The sequence below is a fragment of the Ornithodoros turicata genome, chromosome 7 (genome assembly GCF_037126465.1).
Source record: "Ornithodoros turicata isolate Travis chromosome 7, ASM3712646v1, whole genome shotgun sequence".
NCBI classification, from domain to species: domain Eukaryota; kingdom Metazoa; phylum Arthropoda; class Arachnida; order Ixodida; family Argasidae; genus Ornithodoros; species Ornithodoros turicata.
This window is the reverse complement of record NC_088207.1, coordinates 42,371,561-42,390,314: the sequence shown is the minus strand read 5'-3', so window position 1 is coordinate 42,390,314 and position 18,754 is coordinate 42,371,561. Positions and strand designations below refer to the sequence as shown.

At 45.3% G+C, this 18,754-nt stretch overlaps 1 protein-coding gene across 3 annotated transcripts in view; it reads left to right on the top strand.

The window, feature by feature from the left end:
- Positions 1-18,754, top strand: part of LOC135401141 (potassium voltage-gated channel subfamily KQT member 4-like) — a 430,735-nt gene that overhangs the window by 250,345 nt on the left and 161,636 nt on the right. The window lies entirely within an intron of this gene.

Here is an 18,754-nt window from a genome sequence, read left to right as displayed (position 1 = left end):
TGTTTGTTTGTTGATGATGTATGCATGTCTTATTTCAACGCTACAATGCTATTCAGTGGAAACAGGAACGTTGTGATCACGTTCAGTTACATTCGCGACGTCGAGAATATTCAAGCTGCATAGTATAGGCACTGAGGGAAGATATCCTTGGTGTGCTTCTTCATTATGCGTCTGAACACTGATTACAACCGGTCGGTGATTGGGTGGTTGCACGAAGAGTAAGAGCGCTGTAAACAGGATGAACATGGCACAGCGCAATACACATAAGTAGAACGAACATATAAAGTGCAACGTAGTGTAAACGCGCAAACAAGAGCTCCTGCTTTCGCGTCGATTGTCACCGTCCCCAGGTGGAGAAGATATTTCGGGGCAGACGCATCTGTCAGTGCAGTGTTGAAGTTCTTCGTTCACGTAAGCGCAGCTTGCAGAGGGTAAACGAGGGGGGCATGCAGTCAACGTCACCTGGCCACACGCGGCGATATTTGTGAAGCCGACGATAACACCTGCGCTTTTCCGCAATCTGGAACGAGTCCTTTGGGACTTTCTTTGCAACGCGGAGAAGTCTGAAAATTATTGTAGAAATGAAGCTGATGTGGCTCAGAGTCACTGTTCAGTGACTCTAAGGTTGCTGTACGAACTGGTTTATTCGTGGTTATACGCGGGAGTCGAGCAGTCCCGCTGTCATTTTTACTACACTCTGTCGATGTTGTAATCTTAGCGGTGTAGTGTGTTTCTGCGGCGCATAACGGCTGCACGTGAAGCGTTGACAGCTGTTTTTGATTGGAAGGGTTTGTTTTTCCTGGAAAACGTCCGCACATTGTTGAAATAAAATATTTGAATACACGTGTAGAGAAAATGACGCAATGCTATCTCGGCGTCCAGACGATCAGCGATGCTTAGCGAAACCTTGTGCATTTTATTACGCATTCCCCCCGAGGCTCAGATCAACGGGCATGACCAGAGCTCTCGTGATGAAGGTCGCTGTCCCTGTCCACACACGATCCCTCGGTAATAATTACCGATACGCATTTCAAAACAGACACCCGTGCTTGTGTGTCCACAGCGCGCTAGTGATCACAGAGACGAGTGTACCAGGACATCAACTAGGGTGCATTCGTAGGCTATGGCGGATTCACCTTGGGTTAGAGGCATTGTCACGAATATGTCGGTGTAAATGCTACCAGAACTGAGGCTACAGGATATCCTTCAACTCATAATTGTGGAACTGCTTATATCTTATAAGCCCCGGGATGCCCTCGAGGCATTTAGTTATATGTGAACAACAAAGAAAACAGCTCACCTTTATGGAGCGTTTGTTACCACTTGAGATTAATCATGACTTGCAAAAGAAGTTTTAACCGTGGCTGTGACTTCGGACAACATGCGCAATATCAACGTAACCCGAGTAATGAAAGCAAAAGCCTATACAGGTCACAGTCATGACGTAATAGTTAAACGTGAAGTATTCAAAGAAGGACGAAGCGCAAGTATAAAATTTAATTACGGACTCCGCACGAAAGCTCGTAATTAAATGTCTCATTTGCGCTTCTTCGTTTTTTTCAACTTTATCGTGCAATATCCTTTGAGGCACGGAACGTTACTGGATCATTCTAGCCGTATACGTTTCCCTTGGAGTCAGTTCCCGGCAGAGTATAAAGCAAAAACTCTTCCTAACAGCGCTGCACGTTACCTATAACACGACGTTCCCCTTAATCTACCACGAGCTCGTCTAGGCGTTTTATTTACTTTCTTTCCATCGCCTAGGTTCACTAGGCGTCCTTTTTACGCTCAGTCTGTCGGGGGGGGGGGGGGGGGGGGGCGAGCTTTCTGCTTCCTTAGTAGTGCATAATCCCAGCATCGTGGGGGCTTCAACAGCAGTTCTGTGTTTCGGCTGCCTGTACGAGACACATTGGGTGCATTGGTACGGTTCCCGAGCCATGTATCTCCTTACTTCAGCATATAGCGCAAATATTTCACGAGGTAGCGTGTTGTGTGCCGCGAAGGCCTGTTAAACGGACTGTGATATGTGTATCGCCTGGCCATTGGCCTCCTCCTAGTACGGCACATGAGCAACGAGAGGCCGGCTGCATAATGGGGCGTTAGGCGGGTTCATTAAAACCATTGCTCGTAAATCACGCTGTACCATAGGGAGAGCTTTTGTGGCCTTTCTCTTCCGGCTTGCCGGAACTGTTGTACGACAGGATGGCACCCAGTAATGTTCGCAGACGGTGTCGGAAACACGTCGACCCATTTATCCCATAAAGGCTCGTGGTCATTTATCCCTTGATGGAGCTCTCCCTGAACTCTTAAAAGAGAATTTCACCGCACGACACCGCTGAAGGCCAACTGTTGACACAATTGTATGGTTGTGTGGAAAGAGTGGGGAATACACCTTTTGTGACTATTACCGTAACTGAATAGGTGTTACAAAAAGGCGTATGTCTCTCGTTTCCAACAAATCAGGGGAGAAGACGATGTCATCCGGGATATGATGATTATCTATAGGAGTGTGCTGTGCAGCGGAGTTCCGATTTATGAGCTCGCAGCTCTAGACCGACTTACATATTACAGTGCTGAGGCTGTAATAACTTGTAGGAGTCTGAGGATACTAACAGGCAAAAATGGGAGAAGTCTAGCACTCGCAAGTGAATAAAATAAGTATTTAAAGAGATTGAAACATTTATTTTACTGAAAAACAAGCTTTCGGACGGAGTCCGTCCTTTATCAGGTGCGATACATTGTACATATCTCAATGTATCGCGCCTGATGAAGGACGGACTCCGTCCGAAAGCTTGTTTTTCAGTAAAATAAATGTTTCAATCTCTTTAAATACTTATTTGAGTCTGAGGATAGATAGGGAATGAGGCTGAGGAGAAAGAAGGTAATAGAAATAGGCCTCTGTTTCTCTAACTGAGACTCTCCTGCCTCTCCCCAAAACCCGAGGAATACGTTGCCGACAAGTTCGTTACAGCCGCTTGCTTGACTGCTGCGCTGTTCGACGAGGTAGGAATTTTTACCGAGCGATTTTTTTCTGATTATAAAAATGTTCAAAGAAGAAAACCGCCGAAAGCATTCTTCCGGCACAATGAGCATTCCTGCATGCACGCTGAACTGTGCGCATAATGCAGATTCCGTAACCGGGAGTTCCTTGGAGCTCTGTCGGCGGAAATGCATTAGCGCGCCGTTCGTGTTTTCTGCCGATTGGAAAAAAAAGAAAAAAAAAAGCTCGCGGGGTCCAAGTTTGTCCACAGTTTGACGCTGGCATGAGCATTCAACCAGAAGATCCGCAAATTGGTGAACAACTCTGACAACATGGGTACGACGGTTGTCCGCCAAAACGTCCAGTAAGTAGCTACGCACTCGTTTAGGTAACGGAAGGCAATGTTCAAAGCATAGAGCTCTCGCATTTCGCGATTCATCACCGCCATGAAAATCAAATGCACACACACACACCACATCAATGCCGTGCACACAGATTACGACTATTGCGGCTTCTCGATGAGTTTGTCTTTAATCATTTTTCTCGCGCACTCTTAAAGAGTGTATATATGTATATGCGCCTCTTAACGTGCAGGCCTCTCATCCGAGACGGCACTTTAATAATAATTGGTTGTTTACGTCGCGAGGCAACTGAGATAATGAACGACTTTTCCCCACCTGAGGGTTCTTTAACGTGCGATGAAAGCTCACCACACGGCACCCCGTACTTAACGTCCCTCGCGGAAGACGGCGTGTCTAAGCAACTTGTTCCCTGCCACCAAGTTGCTGGCGTCCTCTACCGGGTTCGAACCCGCGATCAGAAGGTGAACACGGTACCGACTGAGCCACCGAGGACGGCGCTTTAAGCGGAAGAATTTTGACTTGAATTTTCTTCTCGATCACGCTTAAACTCACAGCTTGATATCCTGTTGGGGAGCCCAATTGGGTGTATGCCAAGAAATGATTGTCATATAGGCACTGTAAGAGAGTGAGAGAGAGAAAAGCAGTAAATTGAGGCGCAATACCAGCTTCCAAACTCCTGAATCGCAATTACTCCCCATTTTAGTTTTTCTTGACACTGGAATTTACTCTTCACCACACTCTAAGGAGAAAAAAGGTCATTTCAGTCCTTTCGGGCACTAAATACGTTGCCAAAAAAAATTAGTTTCTTTAGGGAATAAATGCAGGAGAGTAAATGAATGTCACAAGGGGGAGACTGCATTTCACGATCTGTTCTTAGAGTGCCAGGTACAAAATTAATGTGCAGGAACGGAAATACTTTGAATTATGCCGTCAACCGTGACATGTCGAGTGACGTAAAATCGTGCGACACGCATAGGACACAATTTCGCGAGAAAGTATCTTTATCTTTTCCCTGTGTGAGGGTGGGATATTGCTAGCTTAGCTAAGTTTTATAGCCTTATTCCATCAAATTCATGAGTAGCACATATTTACGTAGACTGTGACATTCAGGAGACCATTAGCGAAGTTCAGTGACTATTTGCTGTCAGTAAATTTCGCGGTTAGGGGACTAAAATGGGAAGTAATTGGGGGGCAATCTAGAGGACTAGAAAAGCTGCAATTACTCTCCATTTTACTCCTTTTTTTCTTAGAGCGCACGGCAGATAGTAACTAAACTACGTATAAACTTCTGTTCATTTAGTCCTGAAAGGGTCTAATTATTGCGGCAATGCATCTATACTCCCCAAATAGACTAAAACTACTGTCTCGCTCTTTTTTCCCTTAGAGTGGATGATAAAGTGCAATTTGATTCTAAAAGTGTGTTTAATTAATATGAGGATAGTACCCGTCCAGGCAATGCACGTAGAAAGCAGACGTTAACCATGGTTGGATAAATCGAGGTGAAACTAAACTAAACTTAACTGAAGCCAACTAAAGTGAAACTAACGCTAATTATGATAGTGACATCTTTTACGCTTTTGCAAATTTTGCTGCACAGCCGTAGCCCAGAATAGCCGGAACCGGCTGAAGCATCCTGTAGGCTCTCTAAGGAGACTCAGCTTGTAACAGACTACACATACTTTTTTTGATGGGCGAGCAAGAGTTGTTACGACGGTGGCCCTGCCGCCATGTTGCTCCTCACATGCTGTACATGTACTCCTAACGGGCCTCAGCTATATATAGTCCAGATCTCTTAATTAGGTTGCTATAAGTTAATGCTCGTCAAGTTCTCTACGAATAGTGCACGTATAGTATAGTACGTACCTCACAGCAATCAAAACAAATCACAGCGGGATCGCTCTCATTCTCACGGGCACTCAATCAATAGAGCGGGAAAACAATATAGCACACTACAGATCTACAAAATACGGTGTCAGCAGATCACACTAAGATGGAGTTCGCACTTTGTGTTCACAACATAGTTTTGAGACCAGTCTTCACTCAAGAAGGTTACCAGCAGAGGGATTGCCTTTCGTTGATTGTGCGGAGTATCCCAAGGACCCAATAAATGAGTCAGCTCCACTGGGCGGTCCGTCATGCGTAAAATGCCGGCAACTAGTACGTACCTCGTTCGGTCGTGTTCTGCACATTTGTTCAACAAGTGAAATACTCTATTCAAACTAAAATATTTATAGAAGACGTGAACAGTTGTGAATTGCGCCTTTGTCACCTCTTTCTATTTTTTCTGTTTTCTTTCTCTTTTCGTTGCACGATTGTCTTTCTTGTGCTACGTGTCTTCAGGATGCAAAGCGCATTCACCCGTTACGGCGAAATTATTAAGCAAGACAGGCGACAGGACGTCATGTCGAGACCGAAACCTGCCACACCTTCCGTTTTAGTTACTTCGCGGCTCTACGACGGAATAAAACAAAAACCTCCGAGAGCCCCCATATTTCGAACGGAGATTGTTCTTCCTCTGGGCACCGCCCTCGCCATAGCCATGGTACGTGAAGGAATACCATACCTGCGAGTGATGGAGACACTCTTTGCTCGAAATATCGGCGGCTGTCTTCCTGAGGCAGTTCCCTCGATTAACGAGGTTCGCTACGTGATGCACGCATTGTGCAGAGCTCCAGTGTGTTGGTAAATACATAATTGTTTCTCAACGTGCTATACATAGTGAGACTCTGACGTGCCTTTCGACACAATTCGCAGTCCAATCAGAGAGAGCGATGGCGACTCCCGTTGGATCTTGCAAGCACGTGACCTTTCTCGCGGCCGTCACCACTGACGGAAATATGAGATGAGATATAAAAGAAAAAAATGGAGAGGTGGGCACTCAGTAAGAGCGCCGGCTGCTCCAGAGCCTTTAAACAGTTATAACACACAACGCAATCACACTCTTAGAAAAAAGGGTGGAGCAGCTACACCTTTTAGGAGGTAATAGTTGTCGCATATGTTGCGCCTAAAAGGTTACAAAGTTCTACCTGCTATCCTGGTTGCAGTCGGCGCAACAGATTAGAGCAAATCCCAAAACAAATTTTAGTTGCAGTTTTCTTCGTTGTGCACATTGTGCTCAATGTTCATTGCACTGTCAATGCTGGGAAGGCAACACTACCTGAAAGATGCATTGCTTCTGTGGCTGTAATAACAGCTCTTACACACACTTTGTACTGCACCTGCAACGAGGCGGCAACAGGCAAGGTGACCACCCCTTTACACCCTTTATCAGACCCTATGTTGACTTAGGTGGCAACTGTAGAAGTTACCACCTTTTCACGCCCTTTTTTCTTAAAGGGGAGCATTACCCGTCATCAGAGTTATTTCGGAAATATATTTGCCGTGACGACACAGCTGGACCAGTATCGCTATTCGCGGTGTCCATTTCCCACATGTATATACCCCCTTGCTGTGAAAGTTGGAATGCCACTTCACATCCACGCGATTATTCGGCACAACTCGAAGTGAACTGTCATCACCATAACTGTCATAACCCCTTAGACTATAGCCTCACGGAATATGGTAGAACAACAACTTTTACTAGTTCGATGTCTCACCTATCGGTGGATCAGTTGGTAACGACATAAAACAAGGGATTATCATTATCAGTCCAATTATTACGATTGGGGATATAGAACATGTTTTCACTCTACATTTCGAAGTCCATTCATTATAAAATACCTCGTACCTGGGAGTGCCTTCGATATCGTGTCTGACCTTTGGCTTTGTTGTCCTAGGTACACATCAGCGATTGTTCCAACGGAACAGAAAGACCTCTCAAAAGAAATCCTCGACAGAGCATCCCGCGTTCCCAGTGGTGTAACTACATTTAGCGACGATGCATTATTCCGCATGCGTTCTGCGGTTAGGTCGACCCGAATGCAGTGGCGTTGTTACCAGATACTGGCTCGCGATTGGAGTAGTAAATCAATAGAGAGGCGCTGGCGAGCCTCCACCCCATCATTTAATTGAAGTACGTACGGCATGAACGAGCGAAAGAATAGGGCTGCATTTCATACAGTGTTGCAGAGAGCGAGTCCATCGCATTAATCAGGTTCTCCGGACGAATGAGTGTAATGAACATGTACGAAATGCAATACGTAATACTAACGAACAAGAGTCCACAAAAACATGTTCCCCTGTGCCATTCATGGTCCAGCTACGGCTCCTTCTTTAAAGCAATTACGTCAGATTGAAGCGATTACAGCCTGAGCGACGTAGAGATTGAGGTGTATAGGTTCAGAACAAAGGCCTTTCTTTTTTCTTTTTTTTTTCTGTGTGTGTCTTGTCATGTGAAATAAATCGTATTGGGATGGGATTCTTGGAGAACAGTATTATACTCCTTTCATCTTGTGTGGAACAAGGCTGCCAGCGTCGTTTCGCATTGCTCGCCAGAGGGATGCGAGGAAAAAATTAGGGAGGCGCTGTCAATGGGAGAGCTCTACGAGCTTTTCCGCATGGAGTTCACATAGTCGATTTCTAATTTAATGAACTAACTTTGTTATATTTATGAGTTAATTAGTTTTGTAATCAATAATGAAATTATTCGTATTAAAGAGGCACTAAAGTGCAAAAATTTATCCTCGCTGAATGAAACATGTTGTTACCTCGACTTTAATGCCACCCTAATTTAACCCTACGCCAAGCCGTGTAACTCCAGAACGTTACGTGAAATTACGTGAACGACCGGAAACACGTAGATTCTACGTCACAAATATGAGTGGAAGGAAGGATATCATTTTTCATTTCTAACGTTACCCTGCCAGTATCGTGTGCGAATTATTGTTACATACTTCAATCAATGACAAGCAACAACTTTATTGCGAGATGATGATTGACAATACAATGACAACACGTAGATCATATATGTGAATCAAACGCCGAGGGCGTCTAGCTGATTCAGCATGTGGTACCTTAGCAAAGCTAAAATAAACCTAATAATGAAGCTGAAAATGGTAGGTGTGCAAAGCTAGAATGTAAGGCTAATACTGGGCAACCAAAGTATCACTTAATAGTTAAGATATGTACATACATGTGCTCATGATATCATGAGCACTTCGCCTCATTCAAGAACCACACATGAAAGCAGGAAACCTTCCTTAATTGCCATTTTTATAATCATATTTACCTGGCCCTTTGGAGCATAAAATCTTCGTCTTAGCGTCTTCGTTTTTTAGAACATATATATTGATATTGTATTCCTTAGTATATGGCACCATTACGTATTTCTTCTTGAATACCTTTTTATAACACCGATACATCAGCATATAGGTAACTGGCGCAAACTCTCCACGAAATACAAACATGGTCAGCTATATGCTGTGCAAGAAAGCCAAATTTGTGCTAGCACCATGCATATGCCGTAGCAATGTAATGTCTTTTTTTTTGTGTGTGTCTTTCTTTCTTTCTATTAAACATATCCCCCTCCCCCCACCATGTAATGTCGGCTGTATTGTTGGAAGTGCCCTGGAAATTTCAGTGCAGAAATAGCCCAACCACAGTCCCTGGAACAGTATTGAATTACGGAGAAGTTGGAAGCTTGAACGGGGGGTTATGTTTCAGCCGAGCGACGCGTATCGCAGAAATGGAAATGTCGTAGTGGAAGAAACACCTGATGTTATGCAGACGACGAACGCGGTTACTTTGTACGAGAATATGAACGTGGCGAGCTCTTAGTTGAAGCGTTGATGGATGATGACACTCTGGTATTTTAGCCCCGTCCACGGGTGATAGATTTAACGCGCAGCAATTCCGGGACTACGAACCCTAACGGTAAAGATGCCTCAGGAACTAGAATGTTCTTCCTTCTTCTTCCTGCAAAATTTCGGAAACACCCATTAGCTCGGTAAAAAGTGCGATAAAGATAAAGGATTTTATATTACCGCGTAATGGCTGCTTTTTTGTACGGCGGTATTTTGCTCGAGAGCAATACCTCTCAAGTAGTGCTCGGAAGCCACAGAAAATGCTGTGTAGATCATATAATTATTGTAATTCACAAGTCACCGACAACTGATGTCCTGATGACCTTCATAACCTTATACGGATAGAATAAAAGCCGAAACACCTCCGTTCGTGATTAACGATGCTCGTGATGTGGCTTGGGGAAAATGAGTCAGCATATTCCTCTTCTTTGCAGAGGTCGCTGATTGTTGAATTGGGAAACGTATATTCTCTCTCTTTTTTTCCCCCACGTACTCGTTACCAGCGTTACCACCTTGCCGTTAGTGCAAACGCTATGTTCCCGGCATCCTGCATAAGCAGTAATATGAAGGATTCTACCTCCTTCATAGTCATCATATGACATTCACGGCTGCAATTTTCCCAGCGCAGATGTGAAGGCGACAGCAATAATAATCCTCATATTCAGGTACGTCTTCTTACTTCATGCTGATGACAGCACTGTGTGATACAGCAGAATTGTCGCGCGGTTTGCGAAGCGACACAGTGCGATGCTTCTGCCGTTTCTTCCAGTCATATTGCGAGTGGATGGATGGAAGACAACAAATACGGATATTAATATTGCGACTATAGATGATAAATTAATAACTTAAAGGGTGTGGGTTCGAATCCTACTGCTGGTGCCTTTTCTTCAACAGCCACCATTCAATTTAAATGAATTCGTTGCCAGTTACGAAAGTTCGCTCGCGAGCTATTGTTGCAATTGCTAAGGGACACCTCCTTGCGACAATTGCCTGGTCCCACAGCGCGGGGAACGCAATTTCAACCTTTGCACGGCCATTGTTTAGCCATTATCGTGCCGACGATATTCGTCTGAGACATTTTGTCATGCTATCTGATAACAGATTCTGCAGTAGTGGCTGTTCTTTTCTCTCTTCTCCGTAGTTGAGACGCGGTACATGACTGTACTGAGGGGAGGTGCCGTTATTCTGCTCAGGGTTGGCGACTCTGTGCACCAAGGGAGGAGAAAAAAGGAGAGATGGGAGAGGAAGAGGAACGACGACGATGATAATGGAAAGGGAGGAGATGTGCAGACATGCGCGCATCCCTCGGTAACATTCATTGGGATGCTCCTTGTACCACGGTAACTGCCAGGGTGTTTGGCGAAGGTACCCAATGGCATGACTATATACTGTCTTTTGACGCTGGCTGATAATAAGCCGACGTGCTAACGTGCTTACTGCAGCGACGCATGACTTGTGACGTCACTTTTACATAAAGCGACAAGCATTATGCAAAGCATTATGCTGTCTGCTTCGTCTGTGCTGCGTGTCAGCCGTCCTACACAAAACAAATAATAATAAAGAAAGAAAGAAAAGAGAAAGCTGCAAATTTGGTTTCTTCACCCAGTAAACCGCAATCAAACCCGCTCAGCCTTTGGATTCCTGGGATAGGGACTACCAGTCCAGACCACCAAAGGTCGTGACAAGTTAACCCTTACGGGTCAACTCCGCCCACAATCGAAAATCGTCTGTGATTCGCTTACACCCCTGTCACACAGGCAGTCTACAATGATCATTCGAACCAATGGCCACTGGACATGCGTGTAGCACCATCAAGTGTGTGGCATGTCAACCGGTTAGGCAGCGTTGGATCTAATGCTCTGTGAGAAGGTGACACGTTGCACGCTAGGGAGCGATACGCGCATGTTCAGTGGCCATTGGTTCCAATGGTCATTGAAGGCTGCCCGTGCGACAGGAGTATAAGGCGGGCACGCAGTTAGATGCTTTTAAAACATGTCAGTCGGCATTCGTCGTCTGGCTGACGTTCGCCATCTTCTTGTATGCCTCCTTCTCAATGTGCGGGCACACTATCCGCTGACGGAGATATACCTCTGAGACTGCAGCTCTTATATTGTCTGGCAGTACAATCAAATACGATTGTGTTACACAAACTGCGCTGGATATCGCACAGAGTATTTTCCCTTATTTCTTTCCTTTCCTAGTGTACGTTGCACTTGTTTCTTCCTTACCGTGGAGCAGGTGGAGCCCTTGACGGGTGCTGAACGTTCCAATCTTTGTTTATTTGTTTTTTTTTAACGTTTATAACTGATCTATATAATTATATAATTATCAGACTAATTATCTGCAGCGCGAGGGCACTGGATTGACAGCACTGGCTCGTACTAAAGTGAACTGAGAACAAAGGGCGTCCGCTTGATGTACCATTTCCGCACGTGGAAAGAAGGTACAGCGGTACCAAAGCAACCCGCACAGACGTGAAAAAAGGTCGCACACAACGTGCCTGCACTAATGAATCTAATGAATTCGGAAAAGACACCGGAAGTGAGGCTGACACAGTCAATAGAGAAAAGTAAATACGCGTAAAGCACGGCGAAACTTCATTAGAAAAACGCGTTTTAGGAAAAATGAAGGAATGCCCTTTTTTTTCAAAGCTTTTATGTTCGGTGTAACTGTTTATATATCGTGCGCGTTTTTATCTGATAAAGTCCGTCTGTCAGCGTCGTCGCCGGAACTGTGCTTTTGTCACTTTGCTATAGCGTCGTAAGGCGGGTATTTAGATTAGGAAGCGTTTCTTTTCTGTTTGTTAGTTTGTTTGTTCTTCTATTTTTCGTAGGCTAACTTTTTCTTTCTTTCTTTTTTTCACCCACAAACGCGTTTTGGAGTGGCCAGTTCTGACTGGGTCGGGACTAACCTCTCCATATTTTTCTTTCTTTTTCCAATCCAATCCAACCAATATCATTTTATGACAGTAGCAGCCCGAGAATAGGGACGAAGGAAACAGAGGCACACGGCTCTTCATTCTTTGCGCTTCAGCCCGAGCTTGCGGCGTTCGATATGCATCACAGCTTTTGACCAAAGCTGTTTTCTTTAGTAATAACCTCTGCTACAACGAAGGCAGAATGCGGCACAGCAATAATCGCAACATAGAAAACTTTCAACGGAGCGAAACGCAGTGCGAGGAGCTGTACGAGGAGCAACTGTACGTGTACACCGCCTGTACTTTCTTGAAGGGAGCTTCAAACTGTTTTACTCCTATATATAAGGCTATAAATGCGCCGTGTTTGGTATAATTGGCTGTTTCCCCTATATAGCGGGCAAATCGAGCGTTACACAACGGATGCCTCTTTTAGGTCCCGACCCTTAAATAAAAGCGACGCCTAAAATAGACGGCATTGACCGTGTTAAGGCGCGTGAGCAGAGGGGCGTTACGTAATCACCGAACTTTTGGTCGGCGTTTTCAATGAGGCTTATGAAAGATAGACGGCTTGGCAGGAAATATAGAGCCAATTTGCTAACAGCGGTGGCCTTCGGAGTGTTATCAACAGTTACTTTTACTCTTACTTACTCTTTTCCACAAACTTCTGTGTTAGCACCTCGAAGCATCTGCGGCTACGAGCGGCGTATATACAGGGTGTCCCAGAAAACGTGTCATTGAATTATAATAAAAAAAGCTACACCACCTAGAGTCATGCGGTCAATGGCATTTGTTCTTACTGGGTTTTGCCACCTCCTCATGTGAATGTCGTGTAACGTAAGTTTAATTATGTAAATTTTTGCGAGCTTAAGTCGTAAATTCGCCTAGTAAAGGTCACTTTTTTACCCCACCAATGTGAAGAGCGTGTCTAATTTAGTCAAATTAATGATAATTGACAGGGATATTCAGAAGCTATCCCATCGGAAAAAATAGCCGAACATCATGCTCTACGGAGGTCGTACAGAATAGCGCACGATGAATTTTTCAGCGCAATCTTTGTCAGTCCGACGAGAGGAGGTTCGAAACCCAGCCCTCCCCGACATCGCAGAAAGAGCTAAAACAGGCACGGCTTATCACGTCCGACTTTCGCTAGGATAATGCTTTCCCTCTCCCAATTTTAGGAACTGTTACTTTTTCTTCTATCACTCTGTGGGCTGGCTTCGGAACCTCCTTTCGTCGCACTGCGAGCGATTGCGCTCAAAAAGTCATCGCGCGCTATGGTACGGTGCTCCGAAAACCATGCTATTCGGCTATTTTTTTCCGATGGGATAGCTCGTGAATATCACTGTGAATTATCATGAATTTGAGTGAATTCGGCACGCTCTTCATATTGGTGGGGTAAAAAAGTGACCTTTGCTTGGTAAATTTCCGAGTTGAGTTCGCAAATATTTACATAATTAAACTTGGAGTACATGCCATTCACATTAGGAGGTGGCAAAAACCTAATAAGAACAAATGCCCTTTACCGCATGATTCTAGGTGGCGTAGTTTTTTTATTATAATTCATCGACACGTTTTCTGGGACACCCTGTATGTGGACAGTTAGAGAGAGGACAGATGGAAGGAGTGGGGGAAAGGGGGTTAGTATGCGTCCTGGGCCGACTTCAGGGGGAACTGTGCCGACATCCGTCTGGAAAGTCTTCGAAAACCTTAGGCACAAACCTCAGGCCTGTCGCCCTCCCACTTTTTTCCGCTTTTGGGTACGCTAGTCCCGGTTTTTGCTCTTGTGTTTTGTGTACCTGGCAGTCCTTTTTATCGTTCTGCTACCAGCTTAGCCTGTGAAAGTGTGTGTGTGCGTGTGTGTTGATAAATGCATGAGAAAACGTGTAGAACATGTCTGAGTGTCTCGTGCTTCGGTTGTGGCACCATAGCTTGCAAGACGTCACATCGGTGTGGCGTTACATTGAGCCGGAACACCGTCACGAGACAATCATCATCATGAGCGACCCTATAGTGGTACCCTGTACCCTACCACGAAGTTCCTGGCGTCCTCGGCCGCGATTGCACCCGCAATCTTGGGATCACTAGGCGGACATGGTACCAAATGATCCATCGAGGCTGCTGCCGCGATGAAACCTCGTCAGCTTAGAGGGTTTGGTGTGTTCGAGAACGTGTCGTGTCATCCCTCCTCTGTCCCTTTCTCGGGTTCCATTTTTTCACCATGTACCAGCTGGCCTGCACCCTTGCCCTTTTGCCCGTTACTCGTCAGCTACAGTAGCGCCATTGACCCACTGACGTTGGAGGCTCTAAGCGACTGAGACATCCCTCGGAGGGTTGTGTTAACCAGCGTTTGTGGTGGTGGACTGAACAGCATGTCTGGCGTTTGTCTTCCGTGGGAAACAAGTCCCATTACCAGTAGAAAATGCACTGTGCTAAATTAATAATAATGCGCTCAAGTGTCAATTAAAATTACCGTAAGGAAGCGTTATTAGAGAGTTTTTGCATCTCCGATACGATACCCGTTGGTCTCATGGCGCATGCGCAACGTTATCGGAGCTTGGCTAGCGTATCGCCGGAACGGATCTCCTTGAGGAATAGCGTACAGTGTCATCGGAGACGTCACGCGGGCTGTGGGGCTCTGCAAAGAGAAAGAAGTCTAGGCTTAGCGGGCCTTCACACAGGCCAACTTTCCGCACCAACTCGGACCGACTTTGGAGTTGGTGGCAGTCAGCCGACACCACCAACCATGACCAACTCGAATTGCTGGGAATCGGTCGCCGAGCGAAAACGTCGGAGATGATGATGATGATTGGGAGCTTAGTGGCGCAACGACAACAAAGATCATAATGCGCCAAAACTCTGATGTGTAAAATAAATTTAATCTAAAAATATACTGATTATTTTAAAATGATAAAAAATATTCAAGGTTTCAGGGGGTGTGTAAATCTCTGCATGAAAACGTCGGAGAGTTGGTGGTGTTCTAACCAATCAACGTGAGGAGCATTGCCACGTGACCCTCGAGGGCGTCAAGTGATTTCGTTCCTGTCGTACTACGTTGCATGGGTTCAAATCCTACAGGGGTAGTTGAGAATTTTTTCCTTTTTTTGTCTACTAGCGCCATATAAACATATCAATGCGCATTTTTTTTTAGATACTGGTGATCTTCTGGCGAAATAAAATGACTTCGCTTTGATTAATGACAGTTAAAAAAAAGTCACCAGCGGTTGGATTTCAACCCATACACTCCAATTGCCGAAAGGTTGCTCGTCGGTGCAGTTACCGAGTTCGTACGTGTAAACGCGGAGACGGTACCGTCTTGAAGTTGGTCATAAGATGTTGGTTCGAGTTAGTGCAGAAAGTTGGCCCGTGTGAACGCACCCTAACTACGCCAGCAGCAAGATGGCAGTGCGGAATCCTGTAGCATTTTTATGCAGCTCAAGGTGATTGCGGGTAAACCTTTCTTGGATGCAACGAAAGGGATCACAATAATAGAACTCCTCAACAGCGTGACATCGAAAAGCTTCACAGTTCAGGGTTCGGGATTTGCCATGCGCTGAGCGCTACGATGTTAATTAACCGTACCGTATCCTTCCACGGTGTACTAAAACATCAACAGCGCCAGTCTCGCGTATCGTGATATCGTTCCGGATTATCGTACCGTGTACCGTACCGGGACGTTACAAAGTGGTTTACTAAAACTCACCATTGTTATGTCCCCCGTTGAACATTGGTACTACAAAGCAGGTGATATCTCACTTATATGCAACACACTGCTATTGACCCTCGCCCTCCTTAATAAACACAAACTGCGAAGCTGTTTTCTCGATGGCATGTGCGCGGTTACCATTCATATGCAATGTTGCCGAAACGTATAGGTCAGATCCCTAACTTCCTGTATAACACCCTTCTAAGATATTTCCTTACACTGTAAGGAAGTGTCTTGTAACAGCTGATGTCATACTAACTGGGTCTGAACATTGGTCACATAGCATACCAAAACAAATTGTTCACGGTGTGACAAATAGGACTCAAACCATTCGAGGATTTGCTGGTATTATGTTAGATGTAGCTAACGGAGGAATACGGGTGAAATGTCACGAGTTATTACAAATGTCGATCACGTGTTTAGTTTAGACTGTAAGCCTTACAGTCTAAATTAAACACGTGTTCGACATGGTAATAAATCGTGGCATTTCACCCGTATTCCTCCGTTAGCTACATCTAACATAATACCAGCAAATTCTCGAATGGTTTGAGTCCTATTTGTCACACAGCGGCACGCTTCATTCTTAAATGACTACAGAAGTACAACGTTGGCTTCGGGTTTACTCCATGCACTTCGTATTGAGCTATTGACAGACAAATTCCGTAACAACCGTCTTAAGCTATTTTACTCAACCATAAATGGACAGTCTGGGATATCGATGATTGCGTACGCCGTGACTCTTCTTGGCTCACTAGAGGGAAGCACAACAAAACTTATAGACAGCCACTGTGCTTCAGAGATTGATCAAAGCACTCTTTCTTCCCATATTGCACTGAATAATGGAATAACCTTTCTTATGAAGTTGTTAATGCAACTTCCTTCGAAGAGTTCACTAAGTTGGTTGACAGTTCACAACTTCTAGGTCTCTAGGATGTCTCAGTACTGTTGCTGACATTTAGTACTTTTGGCCACTGTACCGTTTCTCTTTTTTTTTTCTTTTCTATCCTACTCCTACAACGGCCTTGTCGGCTAGGACTATAAATAACTAAATAAGTAAATAAATGATACGATTAACGCTCCTCTCAGATGATGGGTCAAGCTGCAAATATAATGAACTAGAATGCATGAAAGAAAAAAGCTTCGTAATACAAACTTTGGCTCCCAAGCGTGCAAGGAAACGCGGTTCCACACCGAGTAGCACTAATGTTACGCCATCACTTTGAAAGAGGGCCCAAGCTTAGAAGGGTTCGAAGCAGCTTTGCAAGTCTTATTATACCTTCACCGAGCGAGTCGCGTGTGTTGCGCGTTTTTTGCTGTTCGGGGCTTTAGTGGAGCCGCAGTGCACCGCCGCGTAAGTGATAGCTGTGTTCTTTGGGAATTTCCTTCTGTCCCGAATCGGTATCACTCCCCAGGGAGCCGTAGAAGCTATAGCGGCGCTGCGCGGGTGATTTTGTTCTCGACCGCTTTCTTTCTTTCTTTTATTATTATTTTTTTTTGTTTTTTGCCACCCCCGGTTTTTGCTATATTTATTTCTTTGTTGTGGTAGCGAGTCTACAGCTTCACGGGTACTACTTTAGCATGCTAGGCGATACTAAGAAGTTGCCTTGCTTTGCCCTGCTCATTTCACATGGGGACATCGTACGCACGCCCTTCGGGTATACAAATACAATATTTCTTCCCGTAATCATCTCATCACTCCTTCAGAAGGTGGCAGGAGGTTAGCCTTGATGGCGCAATACAGTCCATCATCATCACCACCATCATCATCATCATCATCATCATCATCATCATGGTGATGTGGTAAAGAAAACAAGTCATCATCATCATATCTAACAATAGCGTGTGCGTGTGTCTGTATGTTGCGCATTTTTCGCACATTCAGTTGCGATTACACTATACCTGCTTCCCGTGCACTCTCTCGCATCCACGTTCCTCGTATTACTGCCATGCCATATGATGCCCGTAATTTACAGCAGGTTGTGTTGGAGCCACCCTCCTCCTTTTATGATGCCATCAAAGGAAGGTAATGCACTGCGTAACGATTGCTCATTTAGCAGCGACGCCACAGCATCGTCACTTCCTATGTTTGCCCCACGAAGGTCGCGAGCTTTGTTCTACTTACGCTAATGGCGCTAATATATCTTAGACACTAATAGAACTCTCCTAAACGTAAACTATAGAAGCACATTGCTGCCTCCTCTTTCTTGTCGCGTCCCACAGTGAGTGCAGCGCCGTCGATATGAAGCTTGATTTAAGATTATGGGCCTACAGTATCTTGAAACAGCGCCATTTTCTATCAGTGTGGCTTTGGATAAATGGTTGCACGCATGTTGCGACAGTAGCATGTGACTAGCAACAAAATGTGCCCATGCACGACTGTAACAATTGCTGGTTGCAATTCTAACACAGAACACCATGTGACGCCGCAAGGCGGCATCACGAAGACTACGGCAAGTAGTTCCACCACCACCACCACCACCATCATCATCACCATTATCATCATCACCATCATCATTACCATCATCATCAGAAGCATCATCAGCATCAGCTTGAAGTGTCAGGGCCAGTTCTCACTTGGCGACGCCCGACGCGGCGTCGTGAGCGGGCGGCGGAAGTAGAGGCGCATTTCCGCCGCCCCGTCAGCGCGCACGATTTTCAAGTTCCCACCACAGTGGCATTCCGTCGTCCAAAGCAGACGAAAAATCAGGAGGCGTGGCCTTTCTGTGTCACCTAATTGGTCGCCAGCTGTCGTTCTCGGCAGCTCGCGCCGACGTCGTGAAAGAAGTTCGGCATGTCAGTTTCCTAGGCTCGACGTCTCTCCTCTACAGACTCCGGAAGTGCGCGTCTATTTCCGCCGCCCGCTCACGACGCCGCATCGGGCGTCGCCAAGTGAGAACTGGCCCTCAGAGTGTGAGCGTTCTGGAGTGACCGGTTCCGGGATTTATTAAACCACAATCTCCATATTGCTTTCTTTTTTCAATCCACTTCATGCCAATGTACACAACATCTTTAACCCTGCACAGAAACAGGAAACCTAGAAGACGTGCCCAT